The sequence below is a fragment of the Pan paniscus genome, chromosome 17 (assembly GCF_029289425.2).
Source record: "Pan paniscus chromosome 17, NHGRI_mPanPan1-v2.0_pri, whole genome shotgun sequence".
In the NCBI taxonomy this organism is placed as follows: Eukaryota; Metazoa; Chordata; class Mammalia; order Primates; family Hominidae; genus Pan; species Pan paniscus.
Window position 1 is genome coordinate 36,856,541 of NC_073266.2, and position 12,494 is coordinate 36,869,034.

The window sequence follows — 12,494 nt, forward strand, 5'->3', positions numbered from 1 at the left end:
AGAGATAATCCAAATACAAGAAATAGGGAGACATAAGAGGTGTCGACCCCTTTAATTACAAAGTCTTGCAATTAATTCTTAATCACAGTATTTTGATAGTAATCAGACATTCTCACATACAAATTCCGATATGTGTATACATACATATGTTATACATATATACACATATATGTGTTTTTCCCCCAGAGTATAATAAATGCAAGTTAATATTCCCTAAGTAACTTGAGTTTAGCTTAACATTAGTCATTCCATGCTTCTGTGTAACACAGTGATATTCTTCATAAGCACTAAGGCATTGATTGTTTCACCACATATGCATTAGTTCCCTACCCTGTACCAGAAACTGGGATGATAAATTTACATTCAAACAAAATAGGCTTTGTTTCAAAGAGCTCAGAGATTGGTTGAGGAGACACAAAGTCAGCTACCTGCTATAGGAGCTGTGGTCATTCATTTAACACACATTTATTGAACATTTGTTATTGAATAATTGAACAATTATTGAACATATATTGAACAAATTATTATCCAGGAAAAACGATGCTAGGAATGCAAAGGTGATTCAGGCACAATCCTTGTTTCCAAATTGCCCACAAGCAGGTCGAAGGTCTAAGGGACCCTGGGAATTGAGTCGCTAATTCTTGAATTGTCACTGGAAGGATCCTCAGAGGAAGAGTTGCCTGAGCAGAGCCGGGAAGATAATTAGAAACTTTCTTTTTTTATTATTATCCTTATTATTATACTTTAAGTTCTAGGGTACATGTGTACAACGTGCAGGTTTGTTACATATCTATACATGTGCCATGTTGGTGTGCTGCACCCATTAACTCGTCATTTACATTAGGTATATCTCCTAATGCTATCCTTCCCCACTCCCCGCCACAACAGGCCCCAGTGTGTGATGTTCCCCTTCCTGTGTCTAAGTGTTCTCATCGTTCAATTCCCACCTATGAGGAAGAACAAGTGGTGTTTGGTTTTTTTTGTCCTTGCAGCAGTTTGCTGAGAATGACGGTTTCCAGCTTCATCCATGTCCCTACAAAGGACATGAACTCTTCCTTTTTTCTGGCTGCATAGTATTCCATGGTGTATATGTGCCACATTTTCTTAATCCAGTCTATCATTGTTGGACATTTGGGTTGGTTCCAAGTCTTTGCTACTGTGAGTAGTGCCACAATAAACATATGTGTGCATGTGTCTTTACAGCAGCATTATTTATAATCCTTTGGGTAGATACCCAGTAATGGGATGGTATTTCTACTTCTAGATCCCTGAGGAATCGCCACACTGACTTCCACAATGGTTGAACTAGTTTACAGTCTCACCAACAGTGTAAAAGTGTTCCTATTTCTCCACAACCTCTCCAGCACCTGTTATTTCCTGATTTTTTTAATGATCGCCATTCTAACTGGTGTGAGATGGTATCTCATTGTGGTTTTGATTTGCATTTCTCTGATGGCCAGTGATGATGAGCATTTTTTTATGTATCTGTTGGTTGCATAAATGTCTTCTTTTGAGAAGTGCCTATTCATATCCTTCACCCACTTTTTGATGGGGTTGTTTTTTTCTTGTAAATTTGTTTGAGTTCATTATAGATTCTGGATATTAGCCCTTTGTCAGATGAGTAGATTGCAAAAATTTTCTCCCATTCTATAGGTTGACTGTTCACTCTGATGGTAGTTTCTTTTGCTGTGCAGAAGCTCTTTAGTTTAATTAGATCCCATTTGTCAATTTTGGCTTTCGTTGTCATTGCTTTTGGTGTTTTACATATGAAGTCCTAGCCCATGCCTATGTCCTGAATGGTACTGCCTAGGCTTTCTTCTAGGGTTTTTATGGTTTTAGGTCTAATGTTTAAGTCTTTGATGCATCTTGAATTAATTTTTCTAGAAGGTGTAAGGATGGGATCCAGTTTCAGCTTTCTCCATATGGCTAGCCAGTTTTCCCAGCACCATTTATTAAATAGGGAATCCTTTCCCCATTTCCTGTTTTTGTCAGCTTTGTCAAAGATAAGATAGCTGTAGATGTGTGGCATTATTTCTGAGGGCTCTGTTCTGTTCCATTGGTCTATATCTCTGTTTTGGTACCAGTACCATGCTGTTTTGGTTACTGTAGCCTTGTAGAATAGTTTGAAGTCAGGTAGTGTGATGCCTCCAGCTTTGTTCTTTTGGCTTAAGGATTGACTTGGCAATGCGGGCTCTTTTTTGGTTCCATATGAACTTTAAAGTAGTTTTTTCCAATTCTGTGAAGAAACTCACTGGTAGCTTGATGGGGATGGCATTGAATGTATAAATTACCTTGGGCAGTATGGCCATTTTCACGATATTGATTCTTCCTATCCATGAGCATGGAATGTTCATAAGGCAAGTCCTTAGAGACCTACAAAGAGACTTAGACTCCCACACAATAATAATGGGAGACTTTAACACCCCACTGTCAACATTAGATCCACGAGACAGAAAGTTAACAAGGATATCCAGGAATTGAACTCAGCTCTGCACCAAGCGGACCTAATAGACATCTACAGAACTCTCCACCCCAAATCAACAGAATATAAATTCTTCTCAGCACCACACTGCACTTATTCCAAAATTGACCACATAGTTGGAAGTAAAGCACTCCTCAGCAAATGTAAAGAGCACAGATTATCAGAAACTGTCTCCCAGACCACAGTGCAATCAAACTAGAACTCAGGATTAAGAAACTCACTCAAAACTGCTCAACCACACGGAAACTGAACAACCTGCACCTGAATAACTACTGGGTACATAACGAAATGAAGGCAGAAATAAAGATGTTCTTTGAAACCAACAAGAACAAAGACACAACATACCAGAATCTCCGGGACACATTCAAAGCAGTGTGTAGAGGGAAATTTATAGCACTAAATGCCCATAAGAGGAAGCAGGAAAGATCTAAAATTGACACCCTAACATCACAATTAAAAGAACTAGAGAAGCAAGAGCAAACACATTCAAAAGCTAGCAGAAGGCAAGAAATAACTAAGATCAGAGCAGAACTGAAGGAAATAGAGACACAAAAAACCCTTCAAAAAAATCAGTGAATCCAGGAGCTGGTTTTTTGAAAAGATCAACAAAATTGATAGACCGCTAGCAAGACTAATAAAGAAGAAAAGAGAGAAGAATCAAATACACACAATAAAAAATGATAAAGGGGATATCACCACCGATCCCACAGAAATACAAACTACCATCAGAGAATACTAAAAACACCTCTATGCAAGTAAACTAGAAAATCTAGAAGAAATGGATAAATTCCTCAAAATATACACCCTCCCAAGACTAAACCAGGAAGAAGTTGAATCTCTGAATAGACCAATAACAGGCTCTGAAATTGAGGCAATAATTAATAGCATACCAACCAAAAAAAGTCCAGGACCAGATGGATTCATAGCCGAATTCTACCAGAGGTACAAGGAGGAGCTGGTACCATTCCTTCTGAAACTATTCCAATCAATAGAGAAAGAGGGAATGCTCCCTAACTCATTTTATGAGGCCAGCATCATCCTGATACCAAAGCCTGGCAGAGACACAACAAAAAAAGAGAATTTTAGACCAATATCCCTGATGAACATCAATGCAAAAATCCTCAATAAAACACTGGCAAACCGAACCCAGCAGCACATCAAAAAGCTTATCCACCATGATCAAGTTGGCTTCATCCCTGGGATGCAAGGCTGGTTCAACATATGCGAATCAATAAACGTAATCCATCATATAAACAGAACTAAAGACAAAAGCACATGATTATCTCAATAGAGGCAGAAAAGGCCTTTGACAAAATTCAACAGCTCTTCATGCTAAAAACCCTTAATAAACTAGGTATTGATGGGATGTATCTCAAAATAATAAGAGCTATTTATGATAAACCCACAGCTAATGTCATACTGAATGGGCAAAAACTGGAAGCATTCCCTTTGAAAACTGGCACAAGACAGGGATGCCCTCTCTCACCACTCCTATTCAACATAGTGTTGGAAGTTTTCCCAAGGGCAATCAGGCAGGAGAAGGAAATAAAGGGTATTCAATTAGGAAAAGAGGAAGTCAAATTGTCCCTGTTTGCAGATGACATGATTGTATATCTAGAAAACCCCATCGTCTCAGCCCAAAATCTCCTTAAGCTGATAGGCAACTTCAGCAAAGTCTCAGGATACAAAATCAATGTGCAAAAATCAGAAGCATTCTTATACACCAATAGCAGACAAACAGAGAGCCAAATCATGAGTGAACTCCCATTCACAATTGCTTCAAAGAGAATAAAATACCTAGGAATCCAACTTACAAGGGACGTGAAGGACCTCGTCAAGGAGAACTACAAAGCACTGCTCAATGAAATAAAAGAGGACACAAGAAAATGGAAGAACATTCCATGCTCATGGGTAGGAAGAATCAATATCGTGAAAATGGCCATACTGCCCAAGGTAATTTATACATTCAATGCCATCCCCATCAAGCTACCAATGACTTTCTTCACACAATTGGGAAAAACTACTTTAAAGTTCATACGGAACCAAAAAAGAGCCCTCATCACCAAGTCAATCCTTAAGCCAAAAGAACAAAGCTGGAGGCATCACACTACCTGACTTCAAACTATACTACAAGGCTACAGTAACCAAAACAGCATGGTACTGGTACCAAAACAGAGATATAGATCAATGGAACAGGACAGAGCCCTCAGAAATAATGCCACATATCTACAACTATCTGATCTTTGACAAACCTGAGAAAAACAAGCAATGGGGAAAGGATTCCCTATTTAATAAATGGTGCTGGGAAAACTGGCTAGCCATATGGAGAAAGCTGAAACTGGACCCTTCCTTACACCTTATACAAAAATTAATTCAAGATGGATTAAAGACTTAAACATTAGACCTAAAACCATTAAAAACCCTAGAAGAAAGCCTAGGCAATACCATTCAAGACATAGGCATCGGCAAGGACTTCATGTCTAAAACACCAAAAGCAATGGCAACAAAAGACAAAATTGACAAGTGGGATCTAATTAAACTAAAGAGCTTCTGCACAGCAAAAGAAACTACCATCAGAGTGAACAGGCAACCTATAGAATGGGAGAAAATTTTTGCAATCTACTCATCTGACAAAGGGCTAATATCCAGAATCTATAATGAACTCAAACAAGTTTACAAGAAAAAAACAAACAACCCCATCAAAAAGTGGGTGAAGGATATGAACAGACACTTCTCAAAAGAAGATATTTATGCAGCCAAAAGACACATGAAAAAATGCTCATTATCACTGGCCATCAGAGAAATGCAAATCAAAACCACAATGAGATACCATCTCACACCAGTTAGAATGGCAATCATTAAAAAGTCAGGAAACCACAGGTGCTGGAGAGGATGTGGAGAAATAGGAACACTTTCACACTGCTGGTGGGACTGTAAACTAGTTCAACCATTGTGGAAGTCAGTGTGGCGATTCCTCAGGGATCTAGAACTAGAAATATCATTTGACCCAGCAATCCCATTACTGGGTATATACCCAAAGGATTATAAATCATGCTGTTATAAAGACACATGCACACGTATGTTTATTGTGGCATTATTCACAATAGCAAAGACTTGGAACGAACCCAAATGTCCAACAATGATAGACTGGATTAAGAAAATGTGGCACATATACACCATGGAATACTATCCAGCCATAAAAAATGATGAGTTCATGTCCTTTGTAGGGACATGGATGAAGCTGGAAACCATCATTCTCAGCAAACTATCACAAGGACAAAAAACCAAACAGCGCACGTTCTCACTCATAGGTGGGAATTGAACAATGAGAACACATGGACACAGGAAGGGGAACATCACACACCACACCGGGGCCTGTTGTGGGGTTGGGGGAGGGGGGAGGGATAGCATTTGGAGATATACCTAATATTAAATGACGAGTTACTGGGTGCAGCACACCAACATGGCACATGTATACATATATAACAAAGCTGCACATTGTGCACATGTACCCTAAAACTTAAAGTATAATAAAAATTAAAAAAAAAAACAGATTTTCCCTTTATCTCAGTCTTTCAATCATTCACCTGTACTCCTTGCACATATTATCAATAAATATTAATTCCAGTAAATTCACTATTGATTTGCTGTAGATTACTGGTTATGCCACATCTTGTTTCAGTTATAAGGTCCTAAAGCAGCAGGAGATACACTCAGAAGAAGATTTAAATAATCCCGGTAGTACAAAAAGAATACTTCATGGTTTTAAACATATATATTATATTGGCATCTGGCTTTTCAACCAGTCTTGTTCTGTGGAGTTTACTTTCACACTGAATTGGGTTTACACTTAAGGGCTACAGATACACCTTAGGGTGGTCATCCCTTATTCAGTGACTTAGGACTCTCTCTAGGAAACCTGGCATATCTATCTGCTCAATCAAACATTATCAGATATACATTAAGTGATTGATAATTGATTGTGAGCAAATATTCCTGGTCTAAGAATCTGAGTAAACTGTCTTCACAGAATTCTTTCTTTTAATCATTTTATTTGTTCATCCATTCCAGTTTAGATCAATCATAATTTTGAGTACATATTATGTACCAAGCACTATACTGGGAATAAAATGTAAATGAATACAATCCCTGTTCTAAAGATACAATAAATCTATTCGGAAAGATGCATCTACACTGGAATCATAATAAAATTTGTGGATAAGAAGAGATTCCGTAGAGTATTGTGGGAATACAGACAAAGGTTGCATAGTGAAAGGCTCAGCTGGTAGATGGGCTGTTTAGTGAATGCACAAATCATTGCTAAGGAGTGAGAAATTGTGGGGAAATTTTTTTCTCTAGGTGGCAGCCTGTGGATTTTCTTCTAGTCATTCCAGACAATTCTTGCAAGTAAAACAAAAAAAGAAAATGTGGGGTCGGGGAAGCAGGGAGGAGGAAAGAAAACAAAGGACAGGAGAGAAGAGGGTAGGAGAGAAGAGACCAAAGAGAATGAAAGGAAAATGAAGTGTCGAGTTCTGTCACTATTATTGCGTGGGAGTCAAAGTCTCTTAGTAGGTTTCTAAGAACTTGCTTTATGAATCTGGGTGCTCCTGTGTTCTCCTGGGTGCTCTGTGTGCTCCTGCATATATATTTAGGATAGGTAGGTGTTCTTGTTGAATGGAACCCTTTACCATTATGTATTGCTCTTGTCTTTTTTGATCTTTGTTGGTTTAAAGTCTGTTTTGTCTGAAATTAGGGTTGCAATTCCTGCCTTTTTCTGATTTCCATTTGCTTGGTAGATTTTCCTCCATCCCTTTATTTTGAGCCTATGGGTGTCACTGAATGTGAGATGGGTCTCTTGAAGACAGCATTCCATTGAGTCTTGCTTTTTTATCCAGCTTGCCACTCTGCCTTTTAAATGGGGCATTTAGCTCATTTACATTCAAGGTTAGTGTTGACATGTGAGGATTTGATCCTATCATTGTGTTGTTAGCTGGTTATTATGACAGCTTGTTTAACAGTGTCACTGGTCAGTGTATTTAAGTGTGGGTGTTTTTGTACTGGCTGGTACCAGTCTTTCCTTTCCATCTTTAGTGCTCCTTTCAGGATCTCTTAGAAGGCAAGTCTGGTGGTAACAAACTCCCTCAGCATTTGCTTATCTGAAAAGGATCTTGAGCAGGACCATCTCCTTTGAACAGCTTCTGGAAAAACTTGACAGCTACTGTATCTCTAGCACATATACCTACAGTCCCCTCCCTCTTTTTGTTACCACCTCATGGTAATAGTATCATCACAAAACTAGCAATTTTGATGTGATTAGACATTAGGTCTCCCTTAAACCACTTTCTAACCAACCACACTGGCAATGATTGACACTTCTGCCTTCTGATTCTGACAGGCCTTTGCAGTACTGCTTCTTTGCAATGGGGTTCACCTGCCCTCACTGTCAGACTCCACCCAAACTCACTGGGGACAGGGACAGACTCCCATTCATCCCTGTAGAGCCTATTAAATGGGTGAAGAATTTTTCAATTGGTTGCTTCCTGAAATTGCTTCTGGAAGGAATGACTTATTCTAATTTTAACCCCAAACTGTAATTTTGCCAGCCTCACAGACAAAAATCCCATTCTGGGCTTTATTTATTTCACATTCTCTCTCATTGTTCATGTTCTGCCTGGAGTTTCCTTTCCTTATACTATGTAGAGAGCAGTATCCATACATACACTCTTCCATCTCTATTACATTTAAACCTGTTTCTCCCAAACCTCATAGTCACAGCAAATGTCTTTTAATCTTGTGGAATAGCATTTCTCAAAATGTGTCCCATAAATAGCAGTTTGTTGAAATGTTTGGAGAACAAGGCTTACGGTCAAATAAATTTAGAAAAAAAACATGCAAAGTATCTGAACAACCATGTATTTAAAGAAATTGTTTTAACATCTTTCAAGGTTAGTATTCTAAAGATCAGAGTAACCTGGGTAGATTTTTAAAAATACAGATCCACCGGCTCAGCTTAGACTTGCCAAGTCAAAATGTTTGATAGTAAGTCTGAGAAATCTTTGTTTTTTGGACTGTCTTAGTATTTATTATGTCACCATCCAGGTCTGAATTCCAGAACAGTGTTTGAGAGCCTCTATTCTATAAAACTCTCCAAGACCCTTTTACTGATGATCTGACAACACCCCAGTAGCCCTCTATTCACCAACTAACTGTTCACAATGCTTCATAATGCCATTTATTGCATTCTTTAAGAAGTCTATAACTATTTGGTACATTTACAAAGATGAAGGAAATGAGGAGGTGAATAGCCCCTCAAAGGAAGCCATTTTAGATTTTAATTCTGGACTACTCTCATTCCTATTTGCTTTCTCTCCCAAACCACTCTTTCCTCAACTTAATGTTAGTTGTGTATCCATTATTTCTCAGAGCCTTAGCATTCATTCTTTGTGCACTAATGAGAAATGGTAAAGCACTGTGGACATCAGTGTTAATAACTTCTGCATACAGCAATAAATCATTACCATTTTCTTAACAGATTCATAAAATATATTTTGTACTGTTTAAGCTACTTAATTAAAAAATATGAAAAAATTTTCATTATTTTAAAATTGTTTAGAGTTTTTATCTTTATTTTCATTTACAAAAAATGCTTTGAAGCTGGTAAAAACTAAGTATAAAATGTATAACAAGTATTACAAGTAATCAAAATGTGAGTAATAAATTACAGCCCAGTGTACAATTAACAGCACAAAAAATAACAAGACTGGTTGTCAACAGGATGGCAAGTCAATGAGAAGGCATGTAATACAGATTAATTTTTAACTGAAAATAATATTTGTTTCACATCTAAACTGAAGTTTCCTGAAAATTATCATAAATTCAAGGCAGTGAAAAGATTTTTTGAGGTGTTTTTAAAATGATTTGTTTCCTTCTTTATAAATTTACCCTCAAGATCATTTAGACACAGCATTTCATAATCTCATGCTTTCTTGCATGTCAATTTATCCTTTTAATTAAAGACACACTACATTTCTCTTGTAATTATTGTTTTATGGACATATCTCTGACATGTAATACTTTCTCATATATTTATTGGCTACTTGTATTTATTTTTATCTCAATTACAAGTTTGACTATATATATACTTGTCTTTTTTGTTTGATTGTTCACCTTTTTAAATTAATTTTCGTTTGTTCTTTGTACAAGTATTAATGTTAGAAATCTGTGTCTATGTTGCAAATATTTCTTCTTCACCTTATATAAAGAAGCAATGGAAAGTATATTCCATCTGACTCGTTCCTGCTCCTGAAATAACTTCTGAGTTTACTATAATACTTTCTTTTGTTTTTCTTTTTTTGGTAGTAAAGAGAAGCCCATCTTCCTGCTTGGAGAAAGAGAGAAAAGAAATCTATAAATCAATGTTAACTATCCTAACTACTTAATTTTTTCCCCCACAGGCGAGCTCAATTACATGAGCAACTACTGAAGCTGAGAGGTTATTTGTTTCCCCGAGTAAATCATGCTAGCAGCAACCCTCATCCAACAAGTTACCTCCTGCTTTTGACATCTATCAGATTAGCTGCTCTATCAGTGTATAAGTCGTCGTTGCAATAGGTTTGTTCCACATTCCCTGAAGGTAATTTTAAACTACAAATATAGCAATCTTTCCCTGAAAAAAGTGATAGTGATTCTCTTTATAGATCTTCGAAGTCAAGAAGAGAATTCTGCTCATCTCAAGACACTAAACAATAAGCAATATTATCTGAAGAAAATATTAAAATATTTGCTTAGAATAAAAGTGTGGCATCTGGAGTCATTTAAATTTTTTCTTTTGTTCTACTCATCAAAATAAACAACAGAATTTGAATATAATTTGACTAGTTGTGGAATATGTATACTACCTTGAAATAATCACTATAATTGGTGATGAACATAGCCATCACACCCAAAAGTTTCGTCTTGTCTCCGTATAATTTCCACTCCATGGCCAGACAACCACTGATAGTCTTTACCAAAGTTTCTATTCAAATATTTTGCCCAGCTTTTTCTTCATATTAAGTTATGATAATTCTTTATAAATTCTGAATACAAGTCTTTTATCAGATGTACGCTTTGCAAATATTTTCTACCAGTCTGCTGCTTATCTCTTCATTTCCTTAACTGCATCTTTCAAAGAGCAGAAGCTTTTACTTTTTATGAAGTCCAACTTTATCATCTTTTTTCTTTTACATACACCATGGAATATTATGCAGCCATATAAAAAAGGTTGAGTTCGACAGGGCGCGGTGGCTCACGCCTGTAATCCCAGCACTTTGGGAGGCCGAGGCGGGTGGATCACAAGGTCAGGAGATCGAGACCATCCTAGCTAACACGGTGAAACCCCGTCTCTACTAAAAAATACAAAAAATTAGCGGGGTGTGGTGGCACGCACCTGTAGTCCCAGCTACTCGGGAGGCTGAGGCAGGAGAATGGCGTGAACCCGGGAGGCGGAGCTTGCAGTGAGTAGAGATCGCGCCACTGCAACTCCAGCCTGGGTGAAAGAGCTAGACTCTGTCTCAAAAAAAAAAAAAGGTTGAGTTCATGTCCTTTGCGGGGACATGGATGAAGCTGGAAACCATCACTCTTAGCAAACCAACACAGGAACAGAAAACCAAACACCACATGTTCTCACTCATAAGTGGGAGTTGAACAATGAGAACACATGGACACAGGGAGGGGAACATCACACACCGGGACCTTCGGGAGGTGGGGGACTAGGGGAGGGATAGCATTAGGAGAAATACCTAATATAGATGATGGGTTGATGGGTGCAGCAAACCACCATGGCAAGTGTATACCTATGTAACACCTGCACGTTCTGCACATGTATCCCAGAACTTAAAGTATAGTAATAATAATAAATAAATATGCAGAATAGGCAACTCTCTAGAGGTTGAAGGTAGATTGGTGGTTGCTTAGGGATGGTGGGTAGTGGTGGGAGAGTGGATTGATATCTAAGGGATATGGAGTTTCTTTGTGAAGCGATGAAATGTTTTAAAAATAACTGTGGAGGGATGGTTGCACATATATTTAAATAAGTTAAAACCACTGAATTGTATATTTTAAATGTATGATCTATATGGTAGGTGAATAGGCTTTTCAACAAAACAACACTGCTCTAACTTAGAGCAAACCAAAGTTTGTGTCAAATCCTGCTATGTAATATTGGTTAAATTTTATAGTATAAAATCTAAGCTTTATTCATGAGGATACTCACTTCATTGCTGAGATGTGTCAACAAAACGTATTAGTAAATTTATAGGAACAAAATATTAGACCTATTACTGAGAAAATACAAAACCTGGAAATAGGAATATATCTTTAAAAAGAATCTTATTTAGAGTCAAGGGAAGTTATGAAATATATCAAGGAAATTAGTAGTTGCTAAATATTGAGTTAATATGTTAGACATTCCTTCTCAGTGATTACAGAATACTTATATCAAATGGAATTAGATTAGACATGTATTTGAAAGGTAGACATCCAAAGTAGAATAAATTTATCATTTGGTATCCTAATAGAATTTCTTTCTTGCATTTACTTTCAATCGACAAAATAGTTAAGTGCTCTAGTGCTACTACTTTGTTTTAAAACCTCTTTGTACATCTAAATGTAACTTTAAATTATTTTTATATAAATTGTGACTCTTAAAATAAAAAAAGAGAATTCCTTGCTCACCCAAGGTCTCAGATATTTTCCTATATTTTATGCTAAAAGTCTTATAGTTTTAGTTTTTATGCTTAGTCCAATGATTCATTTTGAGTTAATTATTATAAATGGTACAGGATATGGATCAAAATTTGTTTTCATTGTTTTGTTTTGTTACATATGGTTTTCAATTTGTTTGAACAGCATTTGATGAGGAGACTATTCTTTCTCCACTGAACTGACTTTGCTTGTCAAAAATCAGTTTTCCATAAATATATGTGTCTGTTTCCGGACTTTCTATTCTGTTTCTTTTATTTATTTATCTGTC